Genomic DNA, 16,162 nt, shown 5'->3' on the forward strand with positions numbered 1-16,162 from the left:
TTTTTGCTTGAGCATTACCATCTTCACTTCAGCTTAGGAGTCCTGCAAAAGACAGTGGAGAGGGTTGTTTTCAGATCTAACTCAGCAAGCAGGCTTTGTCTGCGTGTGTGTGTGCATGCATGCTCTTTCAGGGCATCATGTTAAAGCATTATATTAAGAAGGAGAGCAAATTCTTATGTCTTCCTGAGCCAAAGCTACGCTAGACCACAGTCCTTCCTGTTTAGTGGAGAGAAGAAGCTTTAATATCAACTGCCTGATCAAAATCTTTTCCATTATTTGATTCAATTATTTGATTCAACCTGATTATTCAATTATTTGAATTATTCAATTATTTTGAATTATTCAATTCATTATTATTCAATTATTTGATTCAATCTGATTCAAAATCTTTTCCATTATTTCTCTTTCCAGTCTTGTTACCCCTACCATCTGTTATGGAGAGAGTAAATATTAGTTTAAAAGAGAATTAAAGAGCATTACCTGTTGGCTGATGTCCAGAGTGTTTGGGGAAAGAGAAGGGAAGAAATATACTTATAATTTAAAAAGTCAGTCTCTAAAACACAGTATCCCCAGGCCCAGATTAGTCTTCTAAGATTTCTCAAATACCACAGCCCACATCACATGAGGCCAGCCTGCAAGGCCAGACAGGAGAGCAGACATCAAGAGGATGAAGCTTTCCTCTCACAAATGGAATGTAATTTCATCAGCCTTGGTGTCTATTTGTCCCAGAATCTCCACCCTAAATCACCATGCATGCTAACCTTTTTCTTATCTCTAAATGCCATAATCTCTTATGTTTCAAACATAAGTTTCTAAGTTTCCAAGGCCTATTGAATCCTAGACTTTCAGGAAATTGAGGTCAATAGGGGCTTCCCAGGTAGGTCTAGTGGTAAAGAACCTGCCTGCCAATGCAGGAGACATAAGAGAAGTGGGTTCGATCCTTGGGTGGGGAAAATCCCCTAGAGGAGGGCATGGCGACCCACTCCAGTATTCTTGCCTGGAGAATCCTATGAACAGAGGAGCCTGGCAGGCTACAGTCCATGGGATCACAGGGTTGAATATGACTGAAGTGATTTAGCAGGCATGCACGCAAGGAAAGGAAAGGCTTTAGATGAGTTGATTGATATACAGAGAACTAACTGAGCAAAGCCATATTTCTTCACTCAAAAGTGAGTATCAGCTGCCAACAGGTTCCTTACCTTTCTGATTCCCAAAGAAGATGAACAACCTGATTCCAAGGAAGAGCAGACCCAGAACAAAGCCCCTGACGCCACTCATCATCTTGCTCTGAGCAGAGTCAGATCATGCCCCTAGAAAAGAAGTCAGTTTCAGTGATCTTTATCCCAATCCAACTTCCCTAAGCTTTGAGGATGGGAGAAGAAGGTTGCCTGGAAGAATTAGAACACCTGGTCATTACAAAAAAGGGATTAAAAATCATACAGAGTAGCTACGAGATTAAGGCATCGAACTTATTTAAACATCACAACCCTGACATAAAGCTATGACTTCTCCATCTCATGGTTGTGGGGCCTGAGACTCAAAGATGTTAAGTAGCTTGTCTAGTATGACAGAGCTAATAAAAGGCAGCGCTGAGACTGAACTCCTCTCATATTAAGAAGGTCCCTACATTGTAGAGGATGTGCTCCTTCTCAAATAACAGTGAACCCAGAGCGACAGCATTAGATGTACAAGTCCAGCCCAACAAAGGGGACTGATGAACTGTGATATCATGGAGACTCAGAGCAGGGACACCTCTTCTCTGCCTGCCAGGAAGAACTGTCTCACCAGCCGGTATAGGTATTGATAGAAACTATCAAAGCATATCTGTAAACTATCAGAAGATTTCTATCACAGGATATCATGGCTACTCCCAACAATTTGTGCTTAGAAAGAAAGAGCATGAAGCAAATAAAAAATATGGTGTTGAGCAAGGAGAAACCTGACACTCAGAGGTAAGCAAGCCCCCTCCACGGTGGGTGAGGAACTTATGAGATCGGAAAGATTCTCACTCCATTCCACTGTGATAGGGCTCGTCTGTCTGGGGTGATCCACTTAGCAGGTGTAGACCTCTCCACTCTGAGGAACTGTTTCAAGCATCACCATGGTCTGGAAGGGCCAGTTTCCATTCTGGATCAGGCCTGTGGAGATCACCCCAGCCTCCTCTTCATGGCCATTCCGGAACCACCTGACTTCAATGTGTCCTGGATAGAAACCATTCACAGAACAGACCAGGAGGTTGTGGTGCTGCAAGGGCTGGGTCTTTGCAGAATACACAGTTATTGTAGGCTCCACTAGGAGGAAAAAAGCAGCGGGACTAAGTGAAGGAGACAGTAAGTCTCCCTGACTGGCTGCCTTTCTTCATTTAGTCTGCTGTTCCAGACTGCAGGCTTGGACAGGCCCCGCTAGAACTGGCCATGCGGCTAAATAGCAGTTAGTGCCATGAGCCTTGTCTTTAATCCTTACAGAGTGAACACGTTAGATTTGAGAGATGTGGAGGAAATTTGTGGGTTTCTTTATCCAATGAACAATTTATTCATTATTCAATGGAAGTGTTTACAATTTTTTGCAAAGCAATTGTGTACTCATGAATAGCACAACTTCTGTAACCATGCTGCCTGGGTTCAGTTCCAAGCTCTCTCTCTTACTGATGGATCCTAGTGTAATATTCACATTCTCTGTGCCTCAGCTTTATGATCTAGCAAGGAGGATAATAATATGAAGTGATCTCTGAAGGTTATCTGAGGATGATTGCACCTAAAGTATGTTAAGCCACAACTGGAATTTAGCCTTCAATATGTGTTAGTTACATATTATTTTGTTTCATTAGAGAGAAAATATGGTTCAAAGTAATGTGGATAAGTTAGGAAAGAGTAGCGGGGTAAGTGTAGAGATAGAATATGAAATCCTGGGAAAGCTGTGTCCAGGCACTCACACTTTAGAACACCTCAGTTTGGGGCAGGGTTTGGAATTCATTGATACATGCCCTTAATGCCTCATTCTTAACTCCATCAGCCATAATAAACACAGTTTAAAACAAACAAACAAACAAACAAACAAAAAAAAAAAAAAACAGAAGAAAGAGAAACCTGGGGAAAAACATTTTTACAATTGCACAAAATAGTAGATTTAAGATCAGTGGTAAACCATTACTCGGAGAAGGCAATGGCACCCACTCAAGTACTCTTGCCCGGAAAATCCCATGGACAGAGGAGCCTGGTAGGCTGCAGTCCACAGGGTAGCTAAGAGTTGGGCACGACTGAGCGACTTCACTTTCACTTTTCACTTTCATGCATTGGAGAAGGAAATGGCAACCCACTCCAGTGTTCTTGCCTGGAGAATCCCAGGGCCGGGGGAGCCTGGTGGGCTGCCGTCTATGGAGTCGCACAGAGTCGGACATGACTGAAGAGACTTAGCAGCAGTAGCAGCAAACCATTACTAACATTTTCTCAGTCTATTACATTAAATTAAAATATTTAAATTTCTAAAATGGAAAATAACTGAATCAAAATATAAACCACAAACTGGTGAAAATAATCAATGTGTTAATCTTAACACATAGAGAACCCATAAAATCACAGAGGAAAATACTAGGACCATAGAGATAAGAGGGAATAGATAATTCTTGAGGCACTAATAACAATTAGCTAATAAATATGTGAGAAATGTTCAAGAACTTTGGAAACAAAAAAATTTTAATTAAAAATTTTAAAAAGTAAATTTTAAACTAAGTATTTGGCAATAATGAAAGAAATATCTAACAAAAGGGAAATCCTGAAAGATGATGCTGTGAAAGTGCTACACTCATTATGCCAGCAAATTTGGAGAACTCAGCAGTGGCCACAGGACTGGAAAAGGTCAGTTTTCATTCCAATCCCAGAGAAAGGCAATGCCAAAGAATGCTCAAACTACCACACAATTGCACTCATCTCACACGCTAGTAAAGTAGTACTCAAAATTCTCCAAGCCAGGCTTCAGCAATACATGAACCATGAACTTCTAGATGTTCAAGTTGGTTTTAGAAAAGGCAGAGGAACCAGAGATCAAATTGCCAACATCTGCTGGATCATCGAAAAAGTAAGAGAGTTCCAGAAAAATCTATTTCTCCTTTATTGACTATGCCAAAGCCTTTGACTGTGTGGACCACAATAAACTGTGGAAAATTCTGAAAGAGATGGGAATACCAGACCACCTGACCTGCCTCTTGAGAAACCTCTATGCAGGTCAGGAAGCAATAGTTAGAACTGGACATGGAACAACAGACTGGTTCCAAATAGGAAAAGGAGTACGTCAAGGCATATATTGTCACCCTGCTTATTGAACTTATATGCAGAGTACATCATGAGAAATGTTGGGCTGGAGGAAGCACAAGCTGGAATCAAGATTGCCAGGAGAAATATCAATAACCTCAGATATGCAGATGACACCACCTTTATGGCAGAAAGTGAAGAGGAACTAAAAAGCCTCTTGATGAAAGTGAAAGTGGAGAGTGAAAAAGTTGGCTTAAAGCTCAACATTCAGAAAACGAAGATCATGGCATCTGGTCCCATCACTTCATGGCAAATAGATGGGGAAACAGTGCAAACAGTGTCAGACTTTATTTTGGGGGGGCTCCAACATCAGTGCAGATGGTGATTGCAGCCATGAAATTAAAAGATGCTTACTCCTTGGAAGGAAAGTTATGACCAACCTAGAGAGCATATTAAAAAGCAAAGACATTACTTTGCCAACAAAGGTCTGTCTAGTCAAGGCTATGGTTTTTCCAGTGGTCATGTATGGATGTAGAGTTGGACTGTGAAGAAAGCTGAGCATCAAAGAACTGATGCTTTTGAACTGTGGTGTTGGAGAAGACTCTTGAGAGTCCCTTGGACTGCAAGGAGATCCAACCAGTCTATTCTAAAGGAGATCAGTCCTGGGTGTTCATTGGAAGGACTGATGCTAACGCTGAAACTGCAATACTTTGGCCACCTCATGCGAAGAGTTAACTCATTGGAAAAGACTCTGATGCTGGGAGGGATTGAGGGCAGGAGGAGAAGGGGACAACAGAGGATGAGATGGCTGGATGGCATCACTGACTCGATGGACATGAGTCTGAGTGAACTCCGGGAGTTGGTGATGGACAGGGAGGCCTGGCGTGCTGCGATTCACAGGGTTGCAAAGAGTTGGAGAGGACTGAGTGACTGAACTGAAAATGTATATTTTACAACAATAAAATAAATAGTATGTAACCACACAAATACTATTAACATTCATTATAAAAATAGTAACAGTGTGTTAAGTGGCAAAGCTATCAATATAATTCAGAAAGCTGGTTTCACAAGCATTTCAACTATGTAAAAGTACATATAAAGAATACCAAAAAAGCAAGAAATTTAGACAGAAACAAAGCCTTAGAATAATCAGAAGTGCTTCAGAAGTTCCTCATCTCTCAAGAATTAGTCTGCTAGCTCTTTGTCAATGAAATGTTTCTGCACGCAGACACCTGCACACTTATTTCTGGGGGGTCAGTATTAAGAGGGTGTGTACCTACAGCAAGTTGTGACTCTTCTCACATGCTCCCAATCCTTGAACATTCCTCACCTCTCCTCCCCCAAACCCTCCCCCCAACCACAGACACCTTGAAGTCCCCTCCCACATCTTTAACCACCCATCCACCAGTGTTGACTCTCCTCCCCCACCTCTTTTCTCCCACAAGGACCATCAGGGGTGCCTGGAGTCTCCCTTCTGTACCCCTCCCCACACACACACTCCCTCCTGGTCTTCCCAGATTCCAGGGTACTCCCCCTGCCACACACACTGTCTCTTTCCTTTCCCAATAACTGACAAAGTCGCACAGGCAGATGAAAGAAGAGCCCGTGGCAGTTGAGGGGTGCTTGTGGAGCCAATGAGCGAGCCCTAGTGGCCCTCCTGCGCTTGGGCAGCCCTCATTCGTGGCCGTCACATCAGTTCCTTCCTGGGAGCCCAGCAGGGCGACCGAATCCTGCTGTTCCCACAGCACATTTCATGGTGCAGGGCAAGTCCGAGTGTCATTTCTCCAGGCAACACGCTCTCACAGGAACCCTCCTTAAGCATACTTGCTCGTAATACAACACATTCACTGGGACTCAGTCTCTCTGTCTCTTTGTCGCTCCCTCTCTTTCACACACACACACACACACACAAACACACACACACACACACACACACACACACACACACACACACACACACTGTCCCCAGTCCCCTGGCCGCCCACCTCCGTGCTCACCTTGCTGCTGCACCGTGACGCTCTCACCAACCCAGTAGTTGTGTCTGCAGAACGTGTCCACCACAGCCCATGTCCACTCCACGAAGTCCTTCTGGTGATTCCAACTCTCAGCTAAGAGCCTACCCAGCTCAGTCACTGCCCTGAACTCACCCACGTCGTCGCTGTCACAATGCACCGACTCCTTCTGGTTATAGAAGTATCTGGCCAAGAACTGCACCTCTCAATCCGGATGGAAAAATGACACTCGGACTTGCCCTGCACCATGAAATGTGCTGCGGGAACAGCAGGATTCGGTCGCCCTGCTGGGCTCCCAGGAAGGAACTGATGTGACGGCCACGAATGAGGGCTGCCCAAGTGCAGGAGGGCCCCTAGGGCTCACTCATTGGCTCCACAGGCACCCCTCAACCACCACGGGTCCTTCTTTCAGCTGCCTACAGTAGAGAGAGGCGAAGGTGGGCAGAGGAGACCCCTCTGGTCTCCAAGTGGCTTCAGTGGTTGACTGGAGCCCTTCAAGCCTGAGCTGGCCCAGGATTTTCCCCATTACCACTCTTCCCTGAAGCCCCGACCAGAAAGACACTCGTGACTCCCTTCTCTCACCCTTAAAAGTTCTTTAGCTCTTCCTCCAGAGCACTTCTTTACTGGTGAGCTTCAGGACTGTGCTGCCCGCTAGGAATCCAAAGAAGCTTGTGAAGTGAAGTCGCTCAGTCGTGTCCGACTCTTTGCGACCCTGTGGACTGTAGCCCGCCAGGCTCCTCTGTCCATGGGATTCTCCAGGCAAGAATACTGGAGTGGGTTGCCATTTCCTTCTCCAGGGCCAAAGAAGCTTAATATTTAGTAAAAGTGATGGAGAAAATTCAACCATATAAGGATTTATATGAGAGTGAGAAATGTCAAAAGAGAAATGTGCAAATCTATAACAGAGAGTTAAAGGATGATCTAAATTACATTAGGGTGCCAAAGAAGTCATCTCTAAAGGAAGATGGCGATGATGTGATATGAAAGGTTAAGTGGATATGAGCTAGAGGAAAAGCGGCTGTGAATCTCAGTTTGGGGGAAAATGAGTCACATTTTAGATAAAATAATACAATGGACCAAAATATGAAAGAATTGATGAATTTCTTCATCAGTTCAAGAAATGACAAGAAAACAGTTCACTGGAGCACTGAGTGAGAGGAAGGAGAGTAAAGATGAGAAATCGCAGGGAGCTGGGTGTGTTAGGATCTTGGCTTTACAGTAACAATAAATGTAAAGGGAAACTACTGAAGAGTTTTGAGGATATTAAAAGCAACATCATAATACAGGTCCATAATCCCACAACAGCTTTTCTAAATCCAAAAAACTCAGAATATCAGATTTTTTTCAAAAATTGGTGCAAAAATCCATTTGGAAGATCTGACCTGAGAAGGTTAGATGTCTCTCAGTTCTTATCATCATATGTGCTTCTATATTTCAATATTTTAAATATCATACATATATGTGTGGATATATTCAGGATTTCCCTGATGGCTCAGACAGTAAAGAATCTGCCTGCAATACAGGAGACACGGGTTCAACCCCTGGGTTGAAAAGATCCCCTGGAGAAGCAAAAAGCTACCCACTCCTGTATTCCTGCTTGGATAATTCCATGGGCAGAGGAGCCTGGCAGGCTGCAGTCCATGGGGTCACAAAGAGTTGGACCCAACTGAATGACTAACACACACACATGCATAAGTATACCTTTAAATCATATATATGTATATATTTTGTTTTATCTTTCTGTTTAATTGAACTGTGAAAATATCAAAACACACAGAGTTAAAGAATAACCCTGCAATTAAGATGAATAAATGAAAACATTTAACAATTTCAATATGTGGATTAGCCACTAAGTTGTGTCTGACTCTTTTGTGACCCCATGGACTGTAGCCCACAAAGGGTCCTCTGTCCATGAGTTTTCCCGGGTGAGAATACTGGAGAGGGTTGCTAGTTTATTCTTCAGGGGATCTTCCTGACACAGGGATCAAACTCGTGTCTCCTGCATGGCAGACAGATTCTTTACCATTGAGCCACCTGGGAAGCCCTTTCAATAACATAGAATATACAATTACCACAGAAGATTGAAGCATTTTACTGAAAAACGTGTGCAGTCACTACTACTTATGACTTACAAAAGCAAGTTGTTGAAAGTTAACAGGTGATGAAAACTCATGCAATATTGAAAAACATTGCATAAAGTAAAAAATAAAAATGTAGAGAGTCCCAGAAAAACATCTACTTCTACTTTGTAGACTATGCCCAAATCTTTGACTGTGTGGATCACAACAAGCTGTGGAAAATTCTTCATGAGATGGGAATACCAGACTACCTGACCTGCCTCCTGAGAAATCTGTATGCAGGTCAAGAAGCGATAGTTAGAACTGGACACAGAATAGACTACTCCCAAATTGGGAAAAAAGTATGTAAAGTCTCTATATTATCACCCTGCTTATTTAATTTACATGCAAAGTACAGCATGAGAAACACTGGCCTGAATAAAGCACAAGCTGGAATAAAGATTGCCAGCAGAAATATCAATAACCTCAGATATGCAGATGACACCACCCTTATGGCAGAAAGCGAAGAGGAACTAAAGAGCCTCTTGATGAAAGTGAAAGCAGAGAGTGAAAAAGCTGGCTTAAAACTCAACATTCAAAAAACTAAGATCATGGCATCTGTTCCCATTACTTCAAGGCAAATAGATGGGAAAACAGTGACAGACTCTATTTTCTTGGGCTCCAAAATCACTGCAGGTGGTGAATGCAGCCATGAAATTAAAAGACGCTCCTTGGAAGAAAGCTATGACCAACCTAGACAGCTTATTAAAAAGCAGAGGCATTACTTTGCCAACAAAGTCTGTCTAGTCAAAGCTATGGTTTTTCCAGTAGCTATATATGGATGTGAGAGTTGGACCATAAAGAAAGCTGAGCGCCGAAGATTGATGCTTTTGAACTGTGGTGCTGCAGAAGATTCTTGAGAGTCCCTTGGACTGTGAGGAGATTCAATCATTCCATCCTAAAGGAAATCAGTCCTGAATATTCACTGGAAGGACTGATGCTGAAGCTGAAGCTCCAATACTTTGACCACCTGATGCCAAGAACTGACTCATTGGAAAAGACTCTGATGCTATGAAAGATTGAAGACCAGAGGAGAAGGGGATGACAGAGGATGAGATGGTTGGATGGCATCACTGACTTTTGGACAAGATTTTGAGCAAGTTCTGGAAGTTGGTGATGGGCAGGGAAGCCTGGTGTGCTGCAGTCCATGGGGTCGCAAAGAGTCAGACACGACTGAGTGACTAAACTGAACTGAACTTGCATTGATTGAACAAGTTCAAGAAAATGGTGACTATATACAACTGCTGGCTTTTTTGGTAAAAACATGGTAAAGTAAACCACAAGGAACTGAATTGAAAGGTGAGTAAAAGTGTGGGTCTAGACTTTTTATATATAACACAGTGCAATCCAATGTTTTTAACTTCAACACTGTTGACATTTTGGATCAGGTAATTCTTTGTTGTGAATGTGCTGTTTTATACATTTTAGTCTGTTTTCCTGCATCTCTGGCTTCTACTCACTAGATATCAGAACAGTCCCCCAGTTGTAACAATAAAAAATAGCTCCAGATATTGCCTTAAGTTGCTTTGGCAAAGGAAGGAGATGAAAGGGATGTACTGCCTAAGAATCATGAGGTAAACCATCTGAAAAATCAGTGATTAAAAAAGAAAAACACTGCTAATGATGGTGTGCTGAGAATTGCATTTTAAATGGAATATTATATCTGTTAAAAACATTGATGTTACAGGAAATATGTTTTTTAAAAATCTGGACCCAGTGCAAACCTATTTTTCCAGCACATTTGTTACTGAATTTGTTTGAAAGGAAGGTTTACTGATTTGTTTGTCTTGTCAACAAGTCAGTGCATGTGTGCTAAGTTACCTCAGCTGTGTCCGTCTCTGCTACACCATGGACCGTAGCCTGCCAAGTTCTTCTGTCCATAGGATTTTCCAGGCAAGAATACTGAGCAGGGTTGCCATGCCTTTCTCCAGGGGAACTTCCCCATCCAGGGGTCAATCCCACACCTCTTAAGTCTCCTTACCACTAGTGCCACCTGGAAGCCCCAGTCAGTCTCTAAGCCATGTTAATTTATTCCTCACATCGTCATCATCCTTCTTGATTTTCATTCCACTGAGCCATTACTTATATTTAGTAGTAAATTTCAGCCACAGCAATTTCATCCAGTACAATGGCCCAAACTAACTTATCTTCTAACTTTTGATTCCCTACTCTCAATAATACTAGTAGATATCAAATTGCCAGCCTTGGTCAGATATAGAACTCTCACTTCTGTAATCAAGTCCCCTCAGAAGGGGGGAAACTAAGAAAAGATGACATTCTCAATTAGATAGTTTACCAAAACTGAACAAACCTTCCTAAAGCTCTCTGGCCCTTTAGGTATGATTCTAGGGAGGAGAGGAACCTGGATCAGACCATCCATGTCTTACTATTCACAAATCCTCTGAGGTCCTACTTGAGAGACAAGAAAGTTAAAAAATAAAGTGTGAAGTTGCTGTTCACTGTAGCTTGTATGTATCAACCTACGTGGTTGTGGTTAGCAATGCTAGTCCACAGTCGTATTCTGTGTATATAGTAACAGAACTGTATGTATGGCCATACATATAGTTGGCCATCCCTTGGCCATGTGCCATTTAGCAAATAAAAATACAGTGTTCCCAATGAAAGATTCTGGATAAATTATTTGCTGTTTATTTGAAATTCAAATTTAAATTTAACTGACTGTCTTATATTTTATTTGGCAACCAAAGCTCAACTTCATAATAAAATTGATAATAAACTCCAGAGGAGAATTCATGTTCCTCAGCACATAGCCATGATCTCTAGTACATGGTGTAAATCTTTATGGAAATTTTCAAATAATAAATGTGAAATGAATTAAAATTTCCCCTATATATTGAAATATTCCATAAGGCACACTGATGTTACATATGAACATCAGAAATGTTACCAATTATTCAGACTCAGCTTAGCCACTATATATAGGTATGGAGAATATGTCACAATTTTAAGGGACATGGCCTGAACACAGTGACAAAGCTAGCTCCCTTCCTTCCCCCATCCCATGATAGCTCATCCCCTGCCCCAAGGCAGACACTTATGTGGGGGTATCCTTGGCCCAAGCCAGGGGAGGGTTCATCACTATCAGTATCACTGTCAGAGCTGCCATCCAGGAGCCTCTATGGAAACACCGTCACACCATGCTGGAGAACAGGAAACGACAAAGTGTGGGGGAGCAGGGAAGTCTCACTCAGTGAAGACACGAGTCCTCCTCCATCCACGTTCCAAGTGATACCAACCAAGGGCTCATATCTTTGTTCCTGAATTGGGTGATCTCAGTGTTGGAGAACCAATCAGCACCAGAGATGAGAAGCATCATCAGTTGCTGAGCAGAGATTTAGTATGAGCGTCTTCTGAAACTTTAGAACTTCCTCCCTTAAAAGGTTTTCATTTATTGCTTCAAAGGTTTGTCCAGTCACATATGAAACATTTTAATTGAGCCCTTGTTGTGAGCCATCTGTATGCTGGCCAGTGAAATATTAATATACACAAGTTTGACTCTTAGGATTGTTTCTTTCCTCTGCATTTGGAGAAAGCTATTTTGACAAATGTATGTGTGGATGTGTTTAGAAGTTGAGGTGGTGGACAGAAAATGATTGCAAGTTCAGTTCAGTTCAGTCACTCAGTCGTGTCCGACTCTTTGCAACCCCATGAATCGCAGCACACCAGGTCTCCCTGTTCATCACCAACTCCCAGAGTTCAACCTCAGACTTGCATCCATCGAGTCAGTGATGCCATCCAGCCATCTCATCCTTGGTCGTCCCCTTCTCCTCCTGCCCCCAATCCCTCCCAGCATCAGAGTCTTTTCCAATGAGTCAACTCTTTGCATGAGATGTACAAAGTACTGGAGTTTTAGCTTCAGCATCATTCCCTCCAAAGAAATCCCAGGGCTGATCTCCTTTAGAATGGACTGGTTGGATCTCCTTGCAGTCCAAGGGACTCTCAAGAGTCTTCTCCAACACCACAGTTCAAAAGCATCAATTCTTCGGTGCTCAGCTTTCTTCACAGTCCAACACTCACATCCATACATGACCACTGGAAAAACCATAGCCTTGACTAGATGGACCTTTGTTGGCAAAGAAATGTCTAGGAGACCTTTAATCAGTCCCTTGTTTCACTGCAACTTAGTCTTACAGATTTGGGGAAATTACTTACCCTCTACAGTTGAAATGAAGGCACTGTGACCTTTCAGTTGCTTCAGTACTGAAAAGTGCTGTGATTCTGTGGACTCCTCAAGGAACAGCATCTCCTGGTAACTGATGATATGATAGAATTATCGCTGTTGATTAGACAGCAGCCTGTCCCTCCTAACAGCTTGAGATGTCTCAATAAGCTAAAGAAAATTTAAAGCTAGACAATAATTTAACCCGAGTAAAAAGGTTTTTCAAATATGTCTCCTGATACTGTCACCGACTTTAGTGACACCTCCAGAAAACACATAAAGAAACTTAAAAGAGACAATCTCTGTGGACTAGAAGGTATTAAAGATACCTTTGTAGAGTGCACAATCTAACAGTGTGAAAAGGCCAACTGTCCAAATCAAAATATGCAGGGAACTGAAGAATTGATAAAGGACTCAAAGTCAATCTTTGGCACAATAACTCAGTTTTAGCATAATTAGTGTTTGTATGAAAATGTGTTCGACCTTTTACTCCCAGTACTCATTATGATTTCCTCATTTTATTGGAAATATGTCCCTTAAATACATCTCCTCTTGTGCTTTATCCTAAGGAAAGATATGAGAAGACCTTGCTATTAAATTTATTATGATGTGTTCAAGAAATAGAACACTATGAAAAGGAGACAAAAATATACAACGGAGAAAAGACAGTCTCTTCAATAATTAGTGCTGGGAAAACAGGGCTGCTCCATGTAAAAACATGAAATCAGAACGTTCTCTAACACCATATACAAAAATAAACTCAAAATGGATTAAGGCTTAAATGTAAGACCAGAAACCACATAAGTTCTAGACGAAAACACAGGCAGAACATTCTTTGACAGAGATCATAGCAGAATTTTATGGATCTGACTCCTAAAGCAAAGGTAATAAAAGCAAAAATAAACAAATGGGACCTAATTAAACCTTAAAGTTTTTGAGCAGTGAAGGAAACCATTCACAAAATGAAAAGACTGAATGGTAGATAATATTTGCTAATAGCATGAATGATAAGGAATTAATATTCAAAATATATAAACAGCTCATACAACTCAAAATTAAAATTTAAAAACCAAACAACCCAATTTAAAAACGAGCAAAATACCTGAATACGTATTTTTCTAAGGAAGACATACAGATGGCCACTAGGCGCGTGTAAAATACTCAACATCATTGATCATCAAAGAAAGGCAAATTAAGACCACAGTGAGACATAATCTCACACCTGTAGGAATGGTTATCATCAAAAAGAACACAAGTAACACATGTGGGAGAGGATGTAGAGAAAAGGGAACACTCGTACACTGTTGGTGGGAATGTGAATTGGTGCAGCCACTGTGGAAGATTTCATGGAGGTTTTTCAAAAAACTAAAAATAGAACCCAGCAATTCCATTCCTGGGTATATATCTAAAAAGAAAAAGAAAAGAAAACACTAATTCAAAATGATTCATGCAGCATTAATCATAATTGCCAAGGTATGGAGACTAGTGTCAATCAACAGATGAATGGATAAAGCAGATGTGGTGTATATAGCCAACAAAAAATAATGAAATTTTGCCATTTGCAGTAACATGGAGGGAATTGGAGCGGTGTTATGTCAGGGAGAGCAAGACAGATATTGTATGATAGCTCTTATATGTGGAATCTAAAAACTAAAACAAACTAGCATGTGCTTGTATGCTAAGTCACTTCAGTCGTGTCCAACTCTGTGCGATCCTATGGACTACAACCTGCCAGGCTCCTCTATCCACGGAATTCTCCAGGCAAGAATACTGGAGTAGGTTGCCATGCCCTCCTCCATGGAATCTTCCCAACCCGGGGATCAAACCTGTGTCTCTTATGTCTACCTGCGTTGACAGGTGGGTTCTTTACCACTAGTGCCACCTGGGAAGCCCAAAACAAACTAGGATTTATAGCGAAAAGAATCAGATTCAAAGATATAGAGAACAAGCTAGTAGTTACCAGTGGGAAGAGGGAAATGAGGCGGGGCAAAAAAGGGAAGGGGGTTAAGAGGTACAAACTATTATGTATAAAATAAAAAATGAGCTACAAGGATATATTGTACAACAGAAGGAATGGAGCTAATATTTTATAATGTCTATAAATGGAGTTTAACCTTTTAAAATTGTGAATTAGTATGTTGCATACCTGTATCTTATAATATTGTATATCAACTATACTACAATTTAAAATAGAATGCTATTGAAAAACTATGTTACAGCCTTTACTATAGTTATATAATTTTAAACACTATAATTCTACTTTTAGGTTTATTACACTTTATTTGAATATAAATACAGTCTCTCAGATGCAGCTGCTGCTAAGTCACTTCAGTCATGTATGACTCTGTGCAACCCTATAGATGGCAGCCCACGAGGCTCCCCCGTCCCTGGGATTCTCCAGGCAAGAACACTGGAGTGGGTTGCCATTTCCCTCTCCAATCCATGAAAGTGAAAAGTGAAAGTGAAGTCGCTCAGTCGTGCCCGACTCTTAGCGACCACAAGGACGGCCCACCAGGCTCCTCCATCCATGGGATTTTCCAGGCAAGAATGCTGGAGTGGGGTGCCGTTGAACTTTAAAGTACAACTCCCTGTTTAAAGTTGTGTTAATTTACATTCCACCCCAGTTCTAATAAGCAAACCTCTTTTACATGCCTTAATGTCTAGTAACAGAGTACTCTCCATGCTACAATTAAAATTCCTAAAATGTATTGAGCAATATTTGAGATTTTTGTATACAGAATTCACAATGGCATTTTACACGTTTTTTTTCTGTTTGTTTTTTTTTTTTTTAACTTTACAATACTGTATTGGTTTTGCCATACATTGACATGAATCCGCCACAAGTATACATGAGTTCCCAACCCTGAACCCCCCTCCCACCACCCTCCCCATATCATCTCTCTGGGTCATCCCAGTGCACCAGCCCCAAGCATCCTGTATCCTGTATCTAACCTAGACTAGCGATTCATTTCTTACATGATAGTATACATGTTTCAATGCCATTCTCCCAAATCATCCCACCCTCTCCCTCTCCCAGAGTCCAAAAGTCTGTTCTTTATATCTGTGTCTCTTTTGCTGTCTCGCATACAGAGTTATCATTACCATCTTTCTAAATTCCATATATATGTGTTAGTATACTATATTGGTGTTTTAATTCTCACATCATCTCAGTGATTTAAGTAATCTTCTCAAAATACATAGGTAAGAATAAAATGGTTGTCAGAGGTTAAACAACCTTTGCAAGGATACAAAGCTAATGAATTGTGCACTCCTCATTGAGTCAAGTTATAGTAAGTTGTGGGCTTCCCTTGTGGCTCAGCAGGTAAAGAATCTACCTGCAATGCAGGAGACCTGGGTTTGATCCCTGAGTTGGGAAGATCCCCTGGAGAAGGGAAAGGCTACCCACTCCAGTATTCTGGCCTGGAGAATTCCTAGGACTATAGTCTATGGGGTTGCAAAGAAATAGGTTACTCCAAACCCCAATAAGCTCAGTCATTACCTCATTCAACCTCACACTGAATTTCTGAAGAAAATAGTGCCCCTAGATCAAAACCGTTCTCCTCACTTTAATTCATGGATATATGTATCAATCAGACTAAGTTTTTT

The 16,162-nt window shown here is 41.5% G+C and overlaps 1 pseudogene; it reads right to left on the reverse strand.

The window, feature by feature from the left end:
* Nucleotides 1-370: 370 nt before the first annotated feature.
* Nucleotides 371-11,536, reverse strand: LOC128055606 (DLA class II histocompatibility antigen, DR-1 beta chain-like; annotated as a pseudogene).
* Between the last annotated feature and the right edge of the window lie 4,626 nt (nucleotides 11,537-16,162).

The sequence above is a fragment of the Budorcas taxicolor genome, chromosome 11, assembly GCF_023091745.1.
Source record: "Budorcas taxicolor isolate Tak-1 chromosome 11, Takin1.1, whole genome shotgun sequence".
In the NCBI taxonomy this organism is placed as follows: Eukaryota; Metazoa; Chordata; class Mammalia; order Artiodactyla; family Bovidae; genus Budorcas; species Budorcas taxicolor.